A 6,921-nucleotide genomic window follows, 5' to 3' on the forward strand; every position below is an offset into this window, starting at 1 on the left:
TCCATTTTGTTAAGCTATTTCAGATTTACTTTCTATAATATTTGAACCACTGTAATCAAACAGGCTAGTTATACCATCTAACCTCTGTAAGAGCAAACAGCTGAAATATAAAATTATAACCCTGATCAATGCTTTGTAACCTTATAGCACATCAGATTCAGCTGAGCAGCTTTCAAAAATATGCATATCTCACATGGGTCATATCCCAGTTTTAATAGTTTTAACAACTCTACTCAGTTAATTTTAATATGCAGACAGGATTAAAAACCACTACTTGGGCTACACCTCTTGTGCTACCATTTTTAAGTAGGAAAGAGCCCATCAAAGGGTTATGTCCATTCCAGTTCCCTGAATATGGAAAGCAGTTAATAAGCATTAGCTCCTTAACCATTTCAATTCATCAGGGGTTGGCAAACTTTTTCTGTAGTAGGTCAGATAGCAAATATCTCAGGTTTTGCAGGCTATAAGGTCTCCACTGCAGCTATTCAACTCTGCTGGTCTCCACTGCAACTACTGGATCCTCTTATCCTGGTGCAAAAACAGCCATAGGCCAATGGCTGTGTTCCAATAAAATTTTATTTATAAAAACAGATAGGACTTCCCTGGTGGTCCAGAGGTTAAGACTCCGTGCTTCCACTGCAGGGGGCACAGGTTTGATCCCTGATTGGGGAGCCCACATGCTGCCTGGCACAACCAACCAACACACAAAAACAAAAAACAGGTGGCAGATTGAATTTGGCCCACTAGCCATTGGCCATAGTTGGCTAACCCTCACCTCTCAATTTAACTCTTACAGACTTCTGCAATTTTATCATTGTAGCTTTATTTTATAGTTTAAAAATATTGTTTATTGCAAAAAATATTGCCATGGATTAAATAAGTAACCATTATACATGATTGTTAAAGAAACTGCATAAATAAGAATGACCAAAATAATAGCCTTTACACTTTAGATGAGATTACTATCTCTAATGATGTCAGTTATCAGTGAATCTTATTAAGCTCTATCTAGGCTAGCTAATATAACTTTATAAACTATGCCTACTGGGTACAAAGTGATTAAACAGAAATCCCTTAGTGTTGCTACTTTTAGAGGAAAGGAGCCATTTAATTGTTTTCAGAGTAAGTACCATGGCCAACGGTAGGAAATACAATGGAAGGTGTACCAAGCACCTATTTCCTCTCCAGGAAAGACACTGTCAATCATTTATAACTGAACCTGGATGTGGCTTTGCAATATTTCTTAATATTATTCCAGGCAGTCACCACAAATCAGAATTATCAGACAAGATGAAATCTATGTGATGTTCTTGGCACAAGAAGAGATCTTTTTCCAGCTCAGACAACAAACAGGAAATTACTCTTCTCTCCAAGAGCATAAATGCCCTTCCCAACACTGAACTGAAGAGTGTGCTGATCTTGTGGAGGGAACACAGAATTGCCTGTTCATGTTAGCAAAGCAGAAAACTTCAGGAAGCCACCCTTCATTCAAAGTGGATTTCCCAAATCAATCAATCAATTAAAATTTTTGTTATTAAAGTTTTATAATTTGAGTTCATGCAAAGGAAAACAGTAAAATCTGTCTTATCATTTATATAAAACATAGCTTGAAGCAGAGATTTGGGGGCAGCTGGTATGAGACTAGAGAATGTAGGGCACAAAGATGACTAAGATGGGACCAGAACTTTACACTTTGCCACCCTGACATGACTCTGGCTGTCATGGGCTATCACCTGGGCAACCATGGTTCTCCTCCACACGGCCTCTCACCCTGCAGCATACAGATCAGTTTCCTCACATGGTGGTCTTAGGGAACATTCTGAGATAGCAAAGATGAAACCTGCAAGACTTTGGAGTCCTAAGATCCAGAACTTAAACAACACCGCTTTCCACAAATTTAAGCAAGATTCAAGGGGTGAGAAAAAAGACTCTCAACAGGCAGTACTACAAAATATTGGGGCTATCTTTCCCAATCTTCTACTTATGGTGGAGCTATAGTCTTATTAACACGTTCTTTGGTTTCTTCATAAAAACCTGAGTTAGGCTCTTTTAATTTCTAAGTATGAACAGCAGGACCTGATGGCCTCTCTCACACTGCCTTAAGATTCTAATGCCCAAGGACTTCCCTGGTGGTCCAGTGGCCAAGACTCTGAGCTCCTCATGCAGGTTCCACCTCTGGCCAGGGAACTAGATCCCACATGCCTCAACTCAAAATCCACATGTACCACAGTGAAGATAGAAGATATGGCTCCCGCCATAACTAAGACCTAGCACAGCCAAACAAACAAAAAAATTCTGATGGCCAGAGTGTTCAAAATGGATGAGTTTGGTCTAATGGAATTCCTTGATTTTGGACTTTCATGCTTAGAACAGTGAGACAATAAATCTCCATAGTTTTAAGCTACCTGATCTACAGTACTTTGCTACAGCAGCCCTAGCTAACTAACACATCACATGACTTGCTTTGCCCAGCGATGCAGGGCTGGAATAGCAGTATGCCAGCCTACAGCCTAGGCCTTAAGAAACTTCACGCTCACTTTTTCACTGCCCTCTTACACCTACTTCTTCCATTGTTATGAGAAAAATATTCTCTAACACCATCCTGCTGATCTAAGGAGCCTGAAAGACATTTGAATCAGAGACACTCCAGCCAAGACTAACCTCCTGCAGATACAACAACAGTACATTGTTTCTGTTAAGCCATTGAGTTTTGGGCTGGATGGCAATATAGTCATGGGTAATTGATTCAAAGGTTAAGTTTAAGATTTGATAAATAGCGAAAATAGGGCTACTGTGCTCAGTTGCTTCAGTCATGTTTGACTCTGCAACACCATGGACTGTAGCCCTCCAGGCTCCTCTGTCCATGGGACTTTTCAGACAAGAATACTAGAGTGGGTAGCCATGCCCTTCTCCAAGGGATCTTCCTGACCCAGGGATCAAACTCACGTCTCCTGAGTAACATCTAATTAAGGACTACGACTTTCTTTTTTCTTGCATATGCTTTGCTTATTCCACTAAACAAAGTCAACTATTGAAAACGCTGTTCTCTACTTCCACCCCCACACCAAGTTCTTTTCCCTCTAGTGAAAATAATAATGAATGAGTACTTGAATGTATTAAAAACCTACTAGCCGGTTTCCTTTTAACTCAGGCCAGAAAAACTGATACATAGTTCCATTTCTCAATTGCAGCTGCAAAAATCTGCACTGCTTTCAGGAGCCTAATTTTATCAGCCAGGCTATGTCTTCCCTCCCCAAACTTACTGATATATAATTGACAAAAATTTTATATATTTAAGGTGTTTTATGATGATTTGATAAAGACTACTTAAGAAACCTTGAGTTTTATCTATGAAAATATACTTTGTTGTTGTTGCTAACTAAATAACGTGATCCATTTAAAACACACAGAATTACAGCATATTTTTTTAACAGATACACAGTAGATCTCTTTGGTACTCTCAGTCTTCAGTAAGCTGCCTAACCTCTTAATTTTCAATCAGTTGAATGAAATCAGACTAGTCAGTGCATTAGTTTTCTAACGTTATCGTAAGATAGCACCACAAGTTGGGTGGCTTAAAATAACAAAAATTTATTGTCTCACAGTACAGAGTGTTAGAAGTGCAAAATCCAAGTATCAGCAGAGCCACGCTCCCTCTGAAACTTAGAGAGGGGAATCCTTCCTGGCTGCTTCTGGCTTCTGGTGTTTCCCAGGATTCCTCAATGCTCCTTGGTTTGCAGCTGCTCCTGTCCCTGCCTCTGTTTTCACATGACTGCCTTCTCCCTGAGCATCTTTCTTCTCTTCTTACAAGGACACCAATCAGGTTAGATTAAGGGCCCACTCAATACTGCCCACTGAAGTATGACCTCATCTTGATTTTAATTATAACTGCAACAGCCCTATTTCCAAAAAAGGTCACTTTCTGAGGCACTGAAGGTTCCGATTCAATATAATGTCTTTGAGAGGCACAATTAAACCTGTAACAATTGGTTTTCAGTTCTGTTTTGCATTTTTAAACCTTTTATTCAGATGAGCTTTTACCCAGAAATATAAATCAGGAAAATAGTTTGAAACACAGCTGCTCTGGTTGAAAGAACATCAGGCACTCAAAAGCCTGCCCATTCACCCAACAAGTCCCATTTTCAAAACTTCCGAATCCAGTGGTGACTCAGGAACCTTGAACCATAATTTTTAAAACCACTGATCTATTTAAACTCTGGCTTTGAATGATTTTTCTTACAAATATAAAATATTCTGAAAGATTATACTTTCTCTTAATTATTGTGTTGAGTAACACTTTCTACTGGAAAATAAAATTTTATGTCCCAAATCACCTACTCTTTAAGTGATTAAAATTTCTCTAAGAAGCTACATTTTAGGTGGCCAATTCTATTTCAATTTATTTCTGCATATACCTATTAGATTTATCTTAACTGTGCAGTAAAAAGTTAGGTTTAGGGATTCCCTGGTGGCTCAGGCAATAAAGTGTCTGCCTGCAATGCAGGAGACTGGGTTCGATCCCAGGTCAGGAAGATCCCCTGGAGAAGGAAATGGCAACCCACTCCGGTACTCTTGCCTAGAAAATTCCATGGATGTAGTCTGGTGGGCTACAGTCCATGGGGTCGCAAAGAGTCGGACACGACTGAGCGACTTCCCCAAAGAGTTAAGTTAGCAGGTTTGGGATATTCAAATCTTGTAACTTTCCAAAAAATTAATGGCCCTTGACCAGCTACTGGGAGATATCCTCTAGACTCTTGAAATATCTTGCCTGATAAGACTGTTTATATACCTGTAGCTCTGGGACTTGCCAGATAGTTGATCAATGTGATTTATAGTGGGAGTCTGGGCCATGCTGAGTCAGTATGACCTCTGGGGGGAGCTAGAGATGAAATAACTAAAGTCAGTCATATGCACGAGTCCTATCCAACTCTTTGGGACCTCATGGACTGCAGCATGCCAGGCTCCCCTGTCCTTCACTGTGAAGTTTGCTCAAATTCATGTTCATTGAGTCAGTGATACTATCTAACCATCTTATCCTCTGCTGCCCCCTTCTCCTTTTGCTTTCAATCTTTACCAGGATCAGGGTCTTTTCCAATGAGTTGGCTCTTCACATCAGGTGGCCAAAGTGTTGCAGCTTCAGCTTCAGCATCAGTCTTTCTAATGAATATACAAGGTTGATTTCCTTTAAGATTGACTGATTTGACCAACTTGCAATAGCAGCTCTAGACATTAATGCTTGAGTGAGTTCCCTGATAGGCAATGCACTGTGTGTATCTGTCGTGTCATTGCTGGGAGAATTAAGCTCTGCCAAGTGACTCCACTGGGAAAGGACAACCAAAAATTGATTCTGGTCTCTCCTCTCCAATTTGTGACCCTTCTGCCTTTGCTGATTTTAATCTGTATCCTTTGGCTGCAATAAACAATTACTATGAATAGTACAGTTTTTCTGAGTTCTGTGAGCCCTTTTAGCAAATCACTGAAACTGAGTGATCTCGAGGATCCCTAAACATGGAACTATCTTTGCTAATATGCCTGAATGGAAAATGCAAGACTGTGATATGACTTCTGTATTGAGTATATGTGTGATAATTGTACAGTGCTCTGCTATACATTGCATTCATTTAGGTTTGTATGTATGTGGAAGGTTCCTAAACCTATGTGTAAGCAGTCAAGTCATTGAAACTAGTGAGATCCTGAGTCAGGACCTGTCCACCCATTTTGTTAAAAGGGTATCAGCATTACCATTGGCTAATCCAGTCTTTACAGGGAATGGATTTGACCTTAACCAGTCCCACAGAAAACTTGCCCTCTAGGCTCTTACAGGACCAGGATTTACAATGTCAGCTGAAACAGTTTCTAGTTATGAGACTCTGAGCAAATTCTGTAAACTCCTGGAAACTTTGTTTCTTGCATGTAAACAGAAAAACAATACATGTCACACTACAGCATTATAAAGTTTAATAAAGATAATGTATGTGTGATTGAATAAAAATTAATAAGAGGCTGGCTTTTAACCACTAACCTTGCTAAGGATCCTGTCTATCTATTCCCCCTTCCCTGCCTTCCAAGGAGGATTCTGCCTTTGCCAGGTTCATTATTTGTTATTCAATGGTGCAAAATTAGAAAAGAGGTACAGAGGCTAAGAATGGAAAACAAGTTTTTCGGAAAGAACTCTGAGAGAAATAGGTCTGACGGCTCTGCAGTAGGAGAGGAAGTATATGGGAGATAAAGAGTGGAATTTGAACAAGTGTGGAATCCTCTTCATAATATTTAGGGATCACAGGTACATACCTGAGTAACCTCAAACAGTTTGCTGCCCAACCCTAGCTGAGAGAGCAAAAATGGAATAATGTTGGAAGAGTAGTCCATTTTTCTGTCGATTAGGCCAGATCAGATCACACGAAACCTCATATGCTTGTATTTGTCTTAGTCCCCAGAAATTCTTTCACTAAGTTCCACTTGAGCTCTCTGTCCTTAACTCATATTGAGGGGACTGTAGACTCAAAAATGTACTGTACTGGGGGACATTTTTCAGTGTGATGTCACACCCCAGAAATGTCACTCAAAACCTAATGCCACACAAAGTTGTTTCTCTAAAGATCTAATACATTTCTCCCTCTATATACTGACAAACACATATGTTTGGCTATAAGTAAGATCAGAAGAAAGCTGAGCACCGAAGAATTGATGCTTTTGAACTGTGGTGTTGGAGAAGACTCTTGAGAGTCCCTTGGACTGCAAGGAGATCCAACCAGTTCATTCTGAAGGAGATCAGCCCTGGGTGTTCTTTGGAAGGAATGATGCTAAAGCTGAAACTCCAGTACTTTGGCCACCTCGTGCGAAGAGTTGACTCATTGGAAAAGACCCTGATGCTGGGAGGGATTGGGGGCAGGAGGAGAAGTGGACAAGAGAGGATGAGAT

Source organism: Bison bison, unplaced genomic scaffold (assembly GCF_000754665.1).
Source record: "Bison bison bison isolate TAMUID 2011002044 unplaced genomic scaffold, Bison_UMD1.0 scf7180017864056, whole genome shotgun sequence".
NCBI lineage: Eukaryota > Metazoa > Chordata > Mammalia > Artiodactyla > Bovidae > Bison > Bison bison.